Source organism: Vollenhovia emeryi, unplaced genomic scaffold (assembly GCF_000949405.1).
Source record: "Vollenhovia emeryi isolate VEMERY1.0 unplaced genomic scaffold, V.emery_V1.0 DF939124.1, whole genome shotgun sequence".
Lineage (NCBI taxonomy): Eukaryota > Metazoa > Arthropoda > Insecta > Hymenoptera > Formicidae > Vollenhovia > Vollenhovia emeryi.
The window spans coordinates 2,988,005-3,006,483 of NW_011967242.1; positions in this window are offsets into that span (position 1 = coordinate 2,988,005).

Here is an 18,479-nt window from a genome sequence, read left to right on the forward strand (position 1 = left end):
CTCCGGATCTCAATTTCAACGATATCTTGTACACTGGGAATCACCGATGCCTTTCCTATATGAATTTAGGCACAGGCAGAACACATAGGCATTTCCCATGTATATGCAAAATGTATAAACGTGTCGATACGTACGCGAATTCACGTGGGAAGGCATCGGTGATTCCTAGTTTATGCGCGAACGTGAAAAATAAAAATCTTTTAAAGAGAGAGCTCTGGGGAAAAAAAGGACAGTTAAGCCACCCATTTTGGGGCCCACAATTAGTGATCGAATTATTTGGATTGTTCCTAACTCTATTCTGGGAAACATTTTGACCGTTCTTTTTTGCAGTTAGTGCCTCTTAAGTGAAAATTATCTTTGCGTTACTGAATATCGACAGAACTAACTGAGAGAATTTTTTTGATTAGTATAACTTTAAGATCTTGGATATGATAGAACAGCTAAGTGCGATTTTTAGTTACGCGGGGTAAAAATCGTAAAAGAAGTTGCAAACAATCCAAATAATTCGTTTACTAACTGTGGGTCCCAAAATGGGTTGCTTAACTGTCTTTTTTTCCCTAGAGACAGGGGGCGGGGGTGACATGGAAAATCCGGATGAAGCAACGCATGATTCAGCGGTTCGTCATCAACGGACCGACGTTAATCGTGGAGTATCCTTCGCGCGTCACGCGATACGTGACACTCCGGCGTGAAACTTTTATGAGACGCCCGTCGGCGGCGGTATCGATTAATACAGCTGACTGCCACCTTCCGTGATTATTCTAATGCCCCGCGGCTAGATTCATCCGGCCACGTCGCCGTAATCCTGTTTGGTTTTTCTCCACCTCGCTGTCCCGGCGTCGCTCGACTTCATGATGCACGTCGACGTTTCGCCGCGGGCGGCGAACGTTGTTTGCGCGGCTAGGTGGCGACCTTAAAAACATCACGTAACCTCCCGAGACACCGGCTATATTTTTAGTGAAACAAGTGTAGAAATTGCTAACGCGCGTACGGATCGTAATTACTATCGCCTTACAGCGGCCGTTGTAGCGCGACGTTCTCTCTCGTTGCGGGGACGATGGGATGAGAATTTTTTTTTCAATTTTTAAACATACACGCGCACGTCCCCAGCCGCGAAAGTAGAATGGGGGCAATAAAAGACGCGTGAAACAAGCTAAAAGAAATTCTACGCGTTGAGTGATCCGAGGGAATCTCGCTCAGAGACGCAAAGGCGCACGCACGCTTGTATAATTCACAGTTTTCCCCGCGGATCGCGAATTTAAGTGTGCAAAAGTGCAGATTTATTGCCATAAACCTGCTGGTTAGAGCAGGATTAAAAACGTGAATGGCGAGGTTCGTTACAGCCGTCCTCGTCACGCGGCGGACGACCTTTTATAGCACGTTTTAAACAGAGGATAAAGATGGACGTTTCCGTCGTGTTATTCGCTTCTCGTTTAATCGCCCGACCTGTCGATAAGAACTCGTTCGGCTTTCCCGGGGCATCGTCTCGCCTTTAATGTAGGCGTCGCGGGATCCAGTTAACTCCAGCAAAATTCCCGTTGCAAGCTCGGCGTGGCTCCGGGGGTGTCACGCCAGTTTGCGGACGCGGGCGCGGGGGAGGAGGTGGCGGCGGTGTGGCGTGGGCGACGGGAGGGTGAGGCGACGCGACGTTCTGGTCACGAAAGCCCCCGAGGGCACACGCGCCTCCCCGTCCCGGAATCCCCATGGAACCGAGAAACTTCCCTTCCGAGGGGAAAGGCGCGCGGGGGGAGCTCTCTCCCTCTCTCTCTCCCTCTCGAATAAGCCGCACGTGACGCCGAAGTCTCGGATCGCAACGCGACGAACACGGATTGGTGGATCGCGAGATTAATTGCGAACTTCCCTTTTGACTAAAAACCAAAAGTGACACAGGGGTGACGGAACGAAACAACGCCATTACGTAACGACGGGTATCAAGGAAGTCCATTTTTGAGAGAGAAAGTCAGAGAAAGTCCTACTTATTGTTAGTCGTGTCGTTAAGCGCGGAGAGTCGAGGAAAAGAATACAGCGTGTTGCGGAAAAATCTGAACGCGTGTCAAATATCGCGACGATGAAATTGATACTTTTGGGAATAAAGTAGTTGGACGTTGAATAGGTAACGTCGTACGTAATATACACCTTAGAACAAGTAATTACAGATGACGACAAATGGAGAAAAGTTTCTTCGAGATCGGACAAATTTCTTCGTATTTTGACCTTGCTAGACTTTCGTTGAATTTCAAAGAAATGATTTCTTTGCCACAACTAAAATCTCACTTGATCGCGACTGGAATCTCTAAGAAAATTCGTATCTATTTCTTCAAATTCGGCAAATGCTTTAGCGGAAGTGAATAAAAATGTAGTAGATTCAAGGAAGCGTGATTTCAACGTATCTCATTTGTTTAACCCAAATAAATCTTTTTTCTGGGTGCGACGAGAGAGAGAGAGAGAGAGACAGAGAGAGAGAGAGAGAGAGAGAGAGAGAGAGAGAGAGAGAGTATTAAGTAAAACGATTGTAGATATGAGCAATCTACGGGCAACGAATCGAATCCATAATTAATCCGTATTTGTCGTCGAGATTAAATTCTACATTCTGTATTTTCTAATTAAACAGCTTCGGAACCAGTAAGATATAAGAGTGAAAAGAAAGGCGCGCACGCGTACGAGTAAGAAGGAAAGCAAACAGGCGTCGATGGGAAAGGTTTGTTTGTCAGAAGTTGTCAGCCTCGCATAACTCTCGGGGCTTACGCTACGGGTATACGTCAATCCTCGGCGCGCGAGTGAGCGGGCGAGCGAAAATCCACACGGGGGTGGGCGTAATGAGGGGGAGGATGACGCGTCCTCATTTCGGAGCCGAGTCCTCCGTTAAATTATTCGGGGCGCTCTCCGCGCTCGCGCGCGACGAATGGACCGGCGAGACGTTTTAAAGAGTCCCGCGAGAGTCGGCCGCCTATAAATACGCGGGTTAAGGAAACGGTTAAAATTAGCACCTGCCCGGCACCGCGCGCGGCACGGCACGTCGCGACGTCTTGAGAAGCGGCGGATTTTCGTCGCTCGCTAATAACGTATTCATCCCCCGGAAACGAATCGATGACAAGGTATAATCGTACGCTCCCCCGCATTCTTCATCTCCTCGGCCTCGATGGCCGCGTGTCTTAAATACGCGTTGATTTTAGAGGAACAATAGCGACAGCGCGCAACACCTTTCAAATTGTAATTGCGACGTAATATAAATGACGAATAATAATTTTGGAGGTAAGGGCTCTTGCCCCTCATAGCTGAACCTTGAAATTGTCTTACAGCTTTAACTCGCTCCGGTGAGATTCGTTTTTGCGTCTCTTCCACTCTGGGAAAAGAAAGACAGCTCGCAACCCACTTTGGGGCCCACAATTGGTAATCGAATTATTTCGATTGTTCGTAATTCTACTCTGGGAAGAATTTTGACCGTTCTTTTTTGTAGTCAGTGTCTCTTAAGTGAAAATTATCTCTTTGCGTTACTGGATATCGGCAGAACTAAATGAGAGAACTGATTGGTATCACTTAAAAATCTTGGATACAGACAGACTAGCTAATTGCGATTTTTAGTTACGCGGGATAAAATCCGTAAAAGACTAGAGTTACAAACAATCCAAATAACTCGATTGCTAATTGTGGGCCCCAAAATGGGTCGGTGTCTTCTTTTTTCCCCCAGAGCAAGATTAGACGTAATTGCGAAATTGAACACCGCCAATTTCGCGTATAAATAAGTGTTTTCCCGCCCCGTTTTTTTCCCCTGTTTGCCTGGAAATAAGTGCACTCCTGATAAAATGAATTGACTCGAAATGATAAAATTGGTGATGAAACGTGAGCACACATTTGACGCGATACAATTGAAACTTCATGGCGCGGTGTCACACGCGCGATGGAACGGTTATAATTTTTCATGAAGCTCTGGTAAACGAAATTATTAGCCTGGTGACGATCGCGCTCGCGTTTCGGCCGCCGATGTAATTCTCATCCCGCGGCGGGAAATTGTCGCGGATATTTTTCCATGCGTATGCCGATATAATTGAGTCCATAATTGCTGGCGGAATCGGAATCCGCGTTTTTTTACGCTTTACCGCGCGGCGTTCATTCAACAACGCGATATCTAACCAGTAGCACCCGATAGTGTTAAGGGAATCAAACAAAAACGCGAAACAAAAAGCATTCCGTGCGCGTATCGTTTTAGAGGGACGTGTATTAAAGTAGAATACAGGGGCGGGAATAAAATGGGACGAGATAAAATGTCGAATAAAAGCACAAGACTTTTTGCGATATCCTCGTCATTACGCGAGTTGTCACGCGGTGACATTCATATTTTTAGCCAGCATCCGCGTTCGCGATCCGCCGCGTGGCTGCACAAAGAATCCAGGCGGAGTCCAGGGTGTCGCGGCAGCTTTTACCCTTTCGCCCCATCTCAGGGCCGCCGGTTCTCGAGGAAATTTCCTACTCTCCCTCTCGCGCCCTCCCTAGCGCTGTCAGTCGAAAACACGCAGCCAGTCGGATCATTACTCTCGGCGTCTCCGAACTCCTGGACGGGAATACTCTTGTCTGAACGTTCTCTCCTCAGGATTCCATCCCTCGAGAGATTCGGGGCGGGAAGGCGGGGACGATGGGAGGCAGGGGGGCAGACGGGATCCGCAGGAGCACGCCACCGCTACTTTACGATCAGGAGAGCGTGCAACCAGCCAGCCAGCCAGCCAGCCAGCCAGCCAGCCAGCCAGCCAGCCAGCCAGCCAGCCAGCCAGCCAGTCAGCCAGCCAGCCAGCCAGCCAGCCAGCTCGCCAGCCAGCCACCCTGCCACGCCATGGAATATTGATATGTAAATATAGCAGCCACGGTAGCGACGGCGGCAACGGCGGTGGCGGCGGCGGCAGCAGCCCTGCAGCAGCGGTTAGAGGGGCGCTAGCAGGTTAACGAGCGGCTCGCAGAGTGGCGCGGTCGAGGGTAGGGGGTAGCGCGCGTGGGTGGCCGGGGTGGTTGGGATGGGGTGGTTAGCTCGGCTGGCTCGAGGGGACGGCAGCGACGCGATGGCGTGGCGGTGGCGGCGCGGCGCGGCGGGAACGACGGGCGTGGGCGAGCGGCGAGGCGCGAGGGGATGAGTTTGGGGTGGATGGGTTGCGAGAGAGGGAGGGAGAGAGGGAGAGAGGGAGAGCGAGCGAGAGAGTGCGGGGGCGAACGAGGGAGGAGACGGTTGGGTCGCTGCCGGCAGTATAACAGAGACGGCCGGGCGTGCCGCGGAGCGTGCCACCAAAGGGGATGAGAATTTTCCGGCAGCGGCGAAAGTACTGTCCGCGCGGCGCCCCCGCGAAAAATCCGCGTAAAATCGGCGGTCCTACCTGGCCGTATTTGAATTCAGCGTCGCGACACCTCGACCGAGGCGGCGTCTTATCAGAGAGACGCTTTTTTTATAGGCGCCGCGGTCACGCCGCGAGAACGGATCTAGAGGCGATAGAGCGGACAATTGCATGCCGGCGGTGTATAGGGACATGCCCTGCGGGACACGGCGTGGAACGGGGTGGTTGGAACGGGCCGCGGAAACACGGAGAGGGCGGGAACACGCCGGCCGAGCGAGGGTTGACGAGACGGGGTGGGACGGGCGGGGCCGCGGGCCGCTGGAGGGTGACTACGGCTTTCCGTACGCGCTTGTATGCGCGAGTACGTGTACGTGCGAGAGTATAGGGACGGTCTGTGGGCGAGAGCGAGCACGTACGAGGGCACGGAGAGTCGAAGGGTATCTTCTATAGATGAGGAGGGGAAGGGATGGTGAGCCGTTCGGTCGAGGGCTGAGTTCGACATCGAACTTCTCTCTCTCTCTCTCTGTTCCTCTCTTTCTTCTCTCTCCTTCTTTCGCGTTTCATATTCTTCTTTTTCTTTCTTCCGCTTCCACGATTTTTCCACCACCTCTCACTTTTTTTTCCTTTCTCCACGTCCCATTCTCGTTCCTCGTCACTCCCCGCGGCTTTTCCCGTTGCCACCTTTGTCTTCGCGCGTTGGAACGCGTTGGATTTTTGACGGAAGCCCCGAGAAAGAGGGATGATCACGCGAGGCTCGGGAGACGGTCGAGTTTATGCGAGTTGGTCATGACGATGCGTCATGAAAAGGCGCTTTGTTACGTCTGTCGCTAATGGAGGAGCAACGTTCGTTCGTAGGCTGCCTCTTGAATGAAAGGTGTTTTTTTTTCCTGTTTCCTGGAGCGCGCCTTTCGTTAGCGGTTTGACATTCGTATCTCTAAAAATCCACACTATTCAATTATTCCGATTTATTAACGCAGAAAGAGGAATGAAATATTAGAGAACACGCCGTTAACCAGTTTAAATATCTCCGTGATTGAATCATATGACATTTTCAAGTGACGGAATTAATTTTTTTTTACGCACCACGCAATCGATTTTTTTCTTACGCCAAGAGAGCGAAAAGCATTTTTTTTCGAAGCGCATCCAAAATAAATTAGAATTAATATCTGCAATTTTTGAAAAATTGATTTAGAAACTTATAAAAAAGGGTCCAAACTTATCAAACCTAATTTCGGACTATTACGTAGTAATAGACCGAGCTGTATTTTGCTTAGGGTTACATTAGTTTCAGTTTAAAGTTAACGTTGACATGTCATGGGACAAATTTTGAATATACAATTATCAATATGTAATAGTCGCGTAGAAAAGCGTAGAAAATATGTTTAGATTACTAATAAGAATTAACGGGAAGAAGATCGTTTCGATAAGTTTCATCCTGAGACACCTTCGGTGTCTCGTTTTATTCCCTGCTCCGTGATTTTTCTCGCATCTATTTGCATCTCTTTCGCCCTCTTTAGCACCCCACATTTTTTCCCTTCCCTCTTTCTGTCCCTGTCTGTCTCGCGTCATGCCACAGTTCTCAACCCCCATCGTATCCGCGGTCACAATCATACTTACCGGCAATATTGCCCAATTACTCTTCGCACGGTCGTTCCACACATTTACGCGTCACACGCACACGAATACAATACGCGGTTCCGAACGTTGACGAGAAATATGGTTAAAAAAATATCTCGCTCGACGCGCGCGTACTAAATTCAGCGAATTTATTGCATTAATTTAATTCTCGCGGGGCGGACGCTGTGACGTTCAACTGACGGGACATAATGAAAATTAATAATTATCGAGTTATGGCACGTAACCGTACCCGAAATTAGTCACGAAGGTTTCCGTCTAGAAGAATTGTAAAATGCATAATGAAGACGTCGAGTTTCGTTAAAGATGCATCTATTTCAACGATACTGTGTGTCGATCGTAATTTACCAAAATTCACGACTTTCTCCCGCGATATTTTTAATTATTAGCGCGAAATATCTTAATACGCCATGCACACAAAAAAATGTAAAAAAGTTCATTTGAAATTAACTAAAAGATAAAAAACGCTTGAAAGGAGCTGATTTCATAAACACAGCTCAGAAAAATTTGCGGTATCATATTGGTATCGTTTCATGCGTCGAAATCTTATTTTCGCTGATTTGTATAATTATTTCCTTTAATGAGATTCAGACGTGGAATCCGATTTCCACCGACTCGATTGTCTTGGCAATCTTTCGTTCTCACGCGGACGAGCCGATGAACGAACCTCCTGTTCTCAGTGTTTCGTAAGCGATCTATCAATCGGTGTATTGCCACGTGATAATCGCGCCACTTGGCAAACTGATCCTGACATGCACGTTTATCGCACGTCGCAGCTACGAAAAGATTGCGTTATTCGTGCCAATTTCCGACGGGCAATCAGTACGCTAATTATTTTCGGTATCACGATCAATTAGAAAAATGACAGACACCTGTTCGCAGGTGGTCTAACGTTAAGAATCAGAATAAGCTCGTAGAATGCATCGAGAAAACCTATCTCCGATTCCAACTACACTGGTGATGCACAACCTTGCGGTGGAAGGACGAGTCTGTGGCTCTGCCTACGAACGAAGACAAAGGATCTCGCGACCGCGTGTTAACGTTCGAAAAACATTGGTAATTTATTCTGTTAAAATAATTTATTAATCCTTCCAGCATATATTTCCAATTACGGTATTTTAACAATTTCAGAAATTATGTATAGACATGTAATATGTAACATCTCTCTGCAAACTTCAGAAAAATACCACACGATATATATTCTACATTATTTTTCTGAATCTATGCATAATTTTCGAAATTGTTAAAATACTGTAATTTGAAATGTATGCCGGAAGGATTAATAAATTATTTGAACATAAATAAATTACCGATATATTTTTCGATTAACGTTAACACGCGGTCGCGGTATCCTTTGTCTTCGTTCATATCAAGAGCCACAGACTCGTCCTTCTTCCACCGCAAGGTTGTCAATGACGAAGACCTTATCTACGCTCCGCAGCGCCAGCGGAGCTTTTTACGATTGGCTCGATCGTTAAGCGTGACCGTACCGCCGCCATAAAGCCTGTCAATCGTCGTGACGAAAAGCTAAAGAAACTAGAACGAGAGAGCGAAGCCAAGCAAAAGAGAGTATCGCGCGAATCGATTTGGCTGAGTGTAAAAGGTGTCCTTTACATCGCGTTTAAAAAGTCGGCTTGAAATAGGTTCGGGAAAATTATTCGCGGATGATACCGCGAGAGACGAGCCACAAAGGAATGTTCGTTTCCCCTTCTCAAATTTCTAACTTTTAATCGCTATTTCTCTATTGATGCAAACAAACTTACTCACGACGCCCGGGAACGAAATTTTTTCGAATCGAGAGAGCCGGTCCCGGATTAAATTCCCCTCTCCCCCCCCCCCCCGAAAAAGGAAGAAAATCTTGGGGATTCTTTCGAGTATAGAATCTCATTGCTGAGATTACCTCCTTCCTGCTAGCCTTGTACATAGTCCAACGATACCTCTACCTTCAAAGGATCGCCTTAGCAAGAGAATTCTTCGGCTGGCTCTTCAGTTGAGAGTCGAAAGCGTTACCGCAGCTCCTTTAACATTTTCGGGGTGCTGCGCATTCGCCGCCCGAGATTGCTGCCGCTTCTCCGGCAGGTGGTTAAAGGGTTGGATATGCATCGCACGACGAAGGAAGGCTGGGTTGGGAACTCGGGGAGGGCGGCGGGCGTAGAGGGAGGAGGGAGAGAGAGTTGGAGCACCGCCGTGGGGCTTCCGTTTACGGGCGTCGCGACGCCGTCGACGAGCAGAGGGTAGGTCGTAGAGTCCTACGCTGGCTGGTGAGGTAATCATCCCAGCCGGTTACGATGCTGTTAAACGTCGCTCCATGAAGACCCTATCCCTCCCTCCGCAGAGCACCGATCCTACCACCATCCAGACTCCGGTTCTCTCTCTCTCTCTCCCCGCCAGTTTAACCCTTTCGCCGTCATCCGTACGACTTGCCAGCGACTGCCGCGCTAATTTCACCGGGAATCTTTCGCGCGCGCGGGATATCGATCACTGTCCTTTTTCCGAAGGTAATTTGTAAGCTCGATAATTTATCGTACGCGAGCTTCCACGAAATTAAGACGTGAAATTTTCTTGCCGTGCTTTTTCGCCCGCGTCGGAGCGAGTGATTCGCGAACGGTGGCTGGACTCGTACGTATCCCCGCGATCGTAGCAAGCGACACAGTCACATTTCCCCCGAGAATAAGAACGTAATTCGATTCCTCGTCACTCTCTTACATTATTAATAACATTAAGTTTTTAGCCCAGCTGTTGTAATTATGAATTAAAGCGATTGTCAACTGAGACTGCTTCAACGTTCACCGTTTGATACATATCTCGCTCCCCTTCGCTCTCGCTCTAAAATTTACTCTTCGCGCCTTGGATCTACAGTCTTCTCCATTGTTACGTAAAATCTCCGAAGCTCGTTACGGACCGTTGTGCGTGCAACGTTGACGGCGGTGAGGGGAATGAATAAATTTGAGCGCCGGCGACGTTCTTGCGCGGCTCGGGATTTTCCCGAGGATCTTGGGAACGGTGTCATCTCGTTAAACTCGCGAAAGAGGACCCTCCAGCGCACGGGGGGAATTCTCCCGGGGGAGGGCAAATCCCGTCGCTCGTACGGCGCACCTGCGCTCGTCGCCTCGTCATCGAGGAGGCATTACAGCCTCCAGGGACGCTGTTCCTGCCATTACAGAAACAATAACAGCCCACCTGGTAGACGCGAGCTCCCTTTCCGTCCCCGACGGTGTCTTTGTATTTAAATTTTTTATTTTTGCCGTATCTCGCCATGCTTATCAAATTTATTAACTGACGGCAGATCAGTTGGGGAAACCGATGTTTCTTGATCAGACTTGAGAAACGCGCGTTAATATACTCGAATATAGTATCGCTGGTGTGTTGTAATATTTAGATACGCTCGGATAGCACTGAATTTTTACACCGTCGCGCGCGAATAATGCGTTTATATTAAAGAAATGAAAAAAAAATCGTGGCAATTTCAATAGCTGTAGAGGAAAGTCCTCCGTTATGCGATAGGCTTCTAATGTGAGATAGCAGCTTTACAACATCCAAATTCAATCGCGACGATTACACGATGTAACAATTCATTTTTCGCTAAACAGATTTCACACCGAGGGCAATAAATTCATGATGGCACCAACAAATGTGATCTATTAATTTAGCAGAAACCTGTCTCATAATAGGACACTTTCCTCTATCAATACCTTGGAAATGGAAAGATATATAGAGACGTAAGAATGTGCGATATTTATACCACATATCTCTCCGTCTTCGCACCGCGAAGTGACGTTAATATCTAAATCCTTTAGCGGAAGACTCCTATTAAAGTGATATCTGATAAGTGTCGAGTAATTACACTTAAAAGGAACATATAAATAGTTTTGAGCATGAATGGGAAAACGCGCTCCTCGGAGCGTGGTTTTATATCACGCGGCGACATCGTTTCAAAAATACTGTCTGACGTTCATTCCTTCTTAATGCGCCTTGACAATTGAAGTTTCCTCTTGGACTGTAATAATTTAAGCACGCATGACCCATACTTAAATCTGTACCGAGCATCATCCATTTATACGAGTGACTTTCGGTTAGTAAATTTCTATACGCCGCACGAGTTACAGTTTATATACAGGGAGGATTTATGAACTGATAAATGGTTGCCCCGTTATTAGCCTGGGCGATCGATCGCAGCGCGCAGCGCGCGCGCGACTAATTACTCCGATTCGCGGCCTGTAATTGGGGATAATTAGTCAACGAGCCTGCGGATGCGGATGTCCTCGTCCTCGCAGAAATTTATATTTTCAGTACTTTGCAGTACGCCGGGCCGTGCGTCGTAATAAATCGCGTCGATGACCGCATAACCGGCGATACGAATTATGAATGGCGCGAGTAACGATCGTTTCTTTCACCCGAACGTGCGTGATAAAAATTCACGCCAAGTAGATCGCAAATAAACTTACAAAGTAATTAATTATAATTATATGTACATATGCGCACATTAATCACGCGTTGTAGGCCAGGAAGCGATCCCTCGTGGAAATGCACTGTGCAACGTGGATAGCTGCGCCCCTCTCCGGGGACAGGACGACGGGGACAGGAGTTCGCGCGGGGAACAATGTTCTCGGTCGCAGGGATCTTGTCGCTCGCACCCCATCGTCGTGCCGCATCATCAGCCCTCGCCCTTACTCGCCGTCCCTCCCTTATCCCTGACTCTTGCCGCTCGTCGAGCGAATATAATACGCGTGCCCCGAGGCGCGAGCCGAACGCGATATCGCCCGCGCGTGCTCGTCTGCCTGCGTGCCGCGCACGCATGAGGGCACGGGAGCGCGGGAGCACTCGTGCGAGAAATTCAAGTGTGTCCTTGGCCGCTCGCTGCTCGAATATTCAGAGCTACTCCGGCCGAGAGCTCTTTGTGCACGCAGAGTTCCACTTCCTTATCGAAGGGGGTTGAGGAGCGTAGCGAGATCATTACGATTTAAATGTTCGCGCTCCGCGTCATTTCGCCAAGCGGCGCAAGCTCTCGCAATTTTTAAGCTTCATCTAACTCTTGTGTGCTCTTTGCGTCCAGAAATATTATAATTTGTGGTCAATAAATACGTTTACAAATTTGCGCGAGTTGACAAGTTGTGAATTATACGTTGCACAGTCGTACGTTGTACGACAAATTTTCTAAGCGTTTGGATTTGTTACAACAAAATGTTTCCAGATGCAGAGAGCATCCTGCACGCAGGCCTCAAGGCTTGGTCCACGATCCAAGAACTGTGCCCAAGTCCTAGTTCCGAGAAACGTATAGCCGATCGACTTGCAGCTATTCCATAAAAGCTGCAAGTCGATCGGCTACACGTTTCTCGGAACTAGGACTTGGACCAAATTCTAGCATCCTGGACGCAGGCCTCATGCCTTGGTCCACGAGCCAAGAACTGTGCCTAAGTTCTATGTTCCGAGAAATCAACTTGCAACTTTTCCGTAAAAGACGCAAGTCAATTGGCTACACGTTTCTCGGAACTAGAACTTGGGCGCAGTTCTTGGATCGTGGACACATGGCTTTACAGCGAGACGTCCTCAATACCCAAACGTTCCTGCTAAAAATACGAAAAGAAGCAAGGATCGTAATTAATTAAGTACTAAGCATCCCCCCCCCCCTCGTCTCTCATGCGCATTTTTACGCGAGATGAAGATGCGTGGCGTGCGAAGCGTCGCGCGACTGAAGACAAAGACGGGGTAGGTAACGCAATTTAAAAAAAAAGTCGGGAAAATGAAAAAAGACGCAAGGATCAGCCGAGTCGAGTATCAAAGTTATTTATGTGCGGCGCGTTTACGGCGCGCTTTAAAAGCGACGTCGGCAACGTCAGTGTAGGTGGACGCAGCAGCGTGGGGCGCGCGACGGCGGTAATAACGTTTATTAATCGCCCGCGGAACGTTAAGCGATACCGCCGCCGCTCTCGTAGTTTGTCATCGCCGCGGCAGCACCCGCGCTGTCGATGTCCGCGCGGCTTTTATCGTCGCGAGGCGTCAAAGAAGTTTCACGCCGACGACGACGACGACGACGACGACGACGTCACGGGACATCGATATCTCCTCTTTAATTCCCTGGGATTTCCCACCCGCGCGCTTGCCCGTCCACTGTCCCTCGGCATGTCATCTCACTTACCGCGCTCTTCGTAAGTTTCCCCGAATTGCGTCGTAATCTGTCGACACAGATTTCACGGGCATGCAAATTCAGATTGTCGTTACATGTTTGTAGAGCGTCAGAGGAAGTTTGGAGGTGTCATCATTTTTGTTTCCTCCCTTCCTTCTCGTGCTCAGCCCTGCCACAGGACCGAAGAAGCCGAGTTTCCAACGGAATTCTACTAATTTGTAATCTTGTATCATATATACGCACACACGCGTGCACATGAATTGTTTCTGTATGTTACAGTTTTGTGCGGTATGAGTTAAAAAGTGTACCTTTAATGAGGCATGCTTAATCCCCGATATCGCGGCGCTATTAAATTAATTTTCATCAACTAAACGAACGATAGCGCGATACTTTTATTTTCATTTTTAATAATATGCGAAGTAATTCGCGCCGGGCGACCTTTTGAGTTAAATGTTACGCTGTCATTTCTCTCCGATTGTCTGGTTTCCGCGCGGATAACATTTTCAACCCTCCTTGATACCGATATGAAAACAGGTCAGCGTTCGACATTCGCCCGTACGAGCAGCAAATGAGATCGCATCTACGAAACAGCCTGCGTTTTCACGGTGCAGTGGAAAAAGCCAGTGTGTAGCGGACAGAGGAAGAACGGATGGACGCGCGGTCGCGGAAAAGCGCCCGCCAGGAGGAAATGAGAAGTAATGAAGTCGCCCCGTTCGGGGAAGTTACTGGCTCGTAAAGCAACTGCGAAGTGACGGACCGAGCGGGAGCCGCGCGGAGGCAACACAGCAGGGGGAGGGAAAAGTTACGTGGATAGAGAAAGGGGCGAGAGAAAGGTCGAGCGGAGACGGACGCGATCCGCCGGAAGGGAAAGAGTGGCGTGAACCGAGATAGAAGAGGGCGAAACGAGAGGAGAGGCGCACTATCGCGCCGCTGGTGCCGCGGAGGCGTGTAAAGAGACGGTGCGAGGGGTGGAGAGGTAGGGGCGAGAAGTCGTCGGCGGCTTACGTCGGATTCCGCGCGCGGTTGGCAGCGATGGTAGCGGCGACGGCGACGGCGACGGCGGCGGCGGCGGCGGCGACGGCGTTGATCCGTGTACGGCGATATGAAATAATTAAACTCGGCCTCGACGGTGGCGAAGGCGACGGCATGGCGCGGGAGTACGATAGAGAGGGGTGGGAAGGCGAGGGTTGCCGGCAGCGCTGGATGTTGCGGGCGATGGGACGCTGGATGGCGTGGAGACGCGGCCAGGGGGGAGGAAGGATAGGGGGATAACCGTATTCCGTATACCGGTATATGAAAGGCAGCCACGTCGCCCGCGGTTCGAGACTCGGAGCTGCTACCGCTGCCGTCGTCGCTGCGGAAGAGGCTAGGTCGGAGCGCGGTAGTAAGAGAACGAGACGGAGCGCGAGGCGCGCGGCGGTAGCGAGAGGACCGAAGCGAATGAGCCCGAGAGATGAACGGAGACCGTGAGCGCGACTGAGAGAAAAGACCGGGGGGGAGGGGAAGGGAGAAAGGGAGAAAACGGTACGAGAAACCGGCAGAGGACATAGTGGAGAAGAGTGGCGGCGGCAAGGGGGTGGCAGGAGACGACGATAGCGGCGCTGCGGCGTAACGACGCTATAACGCGAGCCGCCGGGTGATTACCTACCACCTCCGTACTCGGTTCGCCCTCCCGCGTCGAATGGCGCGCGGCCGTGCCGCGCCAAGCCGCTGCCACGCCGGGTCGCGCCGCCGCCACGCCGGCGCGGTGCCGGCGTGGCGCGATACCGCGCGGCTTGGCGCGCGCGAGACGAGCGTGCTCGAGCTCTCTCGGTCTCCCTTGCTCCGGCTACCCGCTCGCTTCTATCCCCCCCGACTACTGTTGCGCGCAGCGACCGCGCCATCAAGCCCGCCCGAGTAGTCGTAGTCGTCGTAGTCGTCGACGTCGTCGTCGTCGTCGTCGTCGTCGTACGGATCGCCTGCCGCCCAACGTCGACGCTCTAAACGCGACGCCCCTCGTAATGACGCCACCAGGGACGCAACCCCCTCAACGTGAGCGTCGTGTCGGTGTGAGACTTTTCCACGAGCACGTACACGCGAGCGCGCGAGCTCGGCTTTCCGGACGGCGATATCGCCGGCGTAGAGAGAGAGAGTCGCATGACGAACGGAGCGGAGCGAGGGAGCGAGAGCACATCCCGAAGCCGCGCGCCACGGACGAACGGTGGCGGCGGACCTTTGTTGGCCGCGGCCGGACACGTCTCGGTGGTTCCCGAATCGAACAATTTCGCGTTGGCGGGGGAAATTAGAAAAGGCTGCGATCGAACAGCGGCTACGTAAGACGTTATTTTCCCTCCGCCCAGTTCCGGCGTTACTTCTGCCGAGGAAGTCCACTTTGTTTTACTCGTTCGTAATGAGCTGACGGTGATCACATTAAAAAATCAATGTAATTAACCGTCGTGGTTAGCACGGGAAATCAAATATTTGCAATTAATCGGTTATCGATAAAGTCGAAGGGGTTCGATGATCTTGCCAGATATCCACCTCGAAATAAGTAAGAAACATTTGTAACGAGACGAAGTTCGAAGATGCTGATGTAACTTTTTCCCTTCCTGCTCCATAAATTATCGTAATACCAAACGAAAGTTTAAAGCTCCCGGACTAACATTCTTAATCCGATGTCGGGCAGTCTCTTGAAAAACGATGCATACGCGATATGCTTATAAAAAAAAAGACTGTCACCGGGAAAGTTACGGTGCGCCGCGGGCGACAGATCGACGTGGAGCTACAAATTAAACCGTAAATCGTAATTGATCGTATGTTTTGTTTTTTTTCCACCTCTCTTCCACCCCTTTTTTTTTATTTATCGATGCGCCGGAGTAACGGTTAACCGCGGATGTTTTAAAACAATCAAGCGAATGTATCAGAGCGCCGCGAACGATTCGAAATCGGAATGAGCGCGCTGTTATAAAATCGAAACAAAATTGCCGGCATTGATCAAATTTGCAGCGGGTGTCGCGGCTTCTCGATTGACGAGCAGACGCGATAAAAATTCGACGTGGCCTCTCTATCACATTATCTAAATATACTCCTAAACTCGCCGCTTTCCTTTCGTGCGACTGATCGGTCCTTAAGTCTCATCTACAATGCGCTCCTCGCGTCTACAAACGTTCTATTTTGTAGCCGATAAATACTCTGGGGGGAAAAAAAGACAGTTCGCAACCCACTTTGGGGCCCACAATAAGTAATCGAATTATTTGGATTGCTCGCAATTCTACTCTGGAAAGAACTTTGACCGTTTTCACTGTAGTTAAGCAACTTAACATTTCGGTTAGTGCCTCTTAAGTGAAAATAATCTTTGCGTTACTGAATAGCGACAGAACTAATTGAGAAAATTGATTAGTGTTACTTAAAAATCTTGATTTAAAGTTTTGATTTCTTCTTCTATAAAACAGAATGTTGCTAGACGCGAAGAGAGCACATTGTAGACCAGGCTTTAGACTTTAACGCAGCTTCCTTTTGGCAGGCGGGTATAATAATTGAACGTCAAATAGTGACAAAAAAATTTCTCCGGTCTTACGTATAAGAATTTCAAAACGTTACTCCGTTGTCTAGAGAGCAAACATTAAAATTCCTAACGATGTGGATCGATGATAAGGGCAACGGGAAAACTTCCGACAGCGCGCGCATTTCATCCGTTTCCTGTCGACCTCATCTTCGTCTTGTAAACAAAGAACGAGCATTAAAGTTCTTAGCGAAGCGAGGAAACTCTCCTAGTGGAGGAAGCGCGTTTTTCCGCTGGCCCATTTTAATTCCGCAGGCACACCGCGCGTCCGTTTCGATCGCGCGATGCCACCCCTGAATTATGCTAATTAGGGGCGGCAGACGGTCGCGCGGTAAACGGCTGGAAATTAGGAGATTAGGGCATTAGTCGGGGTAATCGCAGCCGGTGTGCCGATGCGAGACGCGCATTTTCGAAGCCCTCGCACAGCGGTCACTGAAACGAAGGGCAGGGGTTCGGCCGGGAGAAATAAGCGTGTAAATTGCGAAGGGAGAGATCGCGTGTCCGGGATGCGAGAGGACATCCCCGAGAAAGCGTGCGCTCGCGTTTTCATTTGGTTTCTAAGCGACGGAGTGCAAGACAACCATCTAATTGAAACCACGAGTCCCTTTTCGTGTTCCGGCGGAACATTTTCGAAAAGCTGATAGAAGTCGTTGCTCAGAAATTGCAGAAATGTGTCGGCCTAACTGAAAAATCTCCTGCACGTCGCTTTATCGATTAAAAGAAAATTTTTTTACGAGACAATTTATCTCGCGCGTAAAAGAATTGTGCCGTTGTTCCGTGATGTTCCGGGGAAAATTTCGGCGGCGGCGTAAACAGGCGAACTTTAGACCGTAATTGTTGTAGGGCTGGCAAATGGGTCAGAAAACGCAGCTGTACCCTTCGGCCAACCGCAGCAGCGAGTCTCGGTAATTAATTAATTAGCTCACCGGCGCTTCCACTTGACTGTCTGGCCGCCATCTCGTTCGTTCGCGTCGGTAGGTTCTGTCTTTCATCGTGGCTGAAATTCATCCATCGCGTAGCGCAATTTTCGTAGTGGCATGAGTGAAGAGTGATATGGTTGCGTTTCATCGGACAGATGCGATTTCGGCAGCATCACCGTGTCTGCAAGTACAAAATAGTCATCTATTAATTTCGCTTCCGAGAACATAAAAACTTAATTGTTTTTCGCGAGATGTAAAGAGAATCAAACAATCGTTATAATATACCTATATTTTTTCATCGCATTGGATATGCGATATAATTTCTGCAACAGCGTTCGATAAATTTTATAACAAACTCTATAATAAGCTAGTCAGGCCCTGAAAATTTCCTACTATTTTCTAAACCGCCGGGGCAAACACTTTGCGGATCCTCCCTCATTTGAGAGATACAAATTGCGAGTTGGCATCTACACGCGTAGGACGAGCGTGTACAAAGATGAGGCGAATCACTTGGCGGGAAATGAAAAAAATGTCGAGATTACTTTCCGCGGTTGTTGGTGCGAGAAGCAAGCGGACAGCCGCATTAATAATCGCGGCTCGGGGCTCGTCATTTTATTCAATTAAACGCGAATGCTGCGGAAGGACTTCGTGGTCGTAGGGGCTGGTTCCCACGATTTACTTCCAACCGCTCGTTAAAAAAACCGTCTCACCTCGTCAACATATATTATGTACGTATATATATATTACGTATATATATAATTATATATATATATATATATATAATTGCGCTTTTTACACCGCGCAAATTATTCTCGATATTTCTGGATGTTTTTCCTAAATTCTCGATTATCGATTCGCTTGGCTACTCTGGGAAAAGGAAGATCCAAATAATCCAAATAATTCGATTACTAATCGTGGGCCCAAGAGGGGTTGCTGTCTTTTTT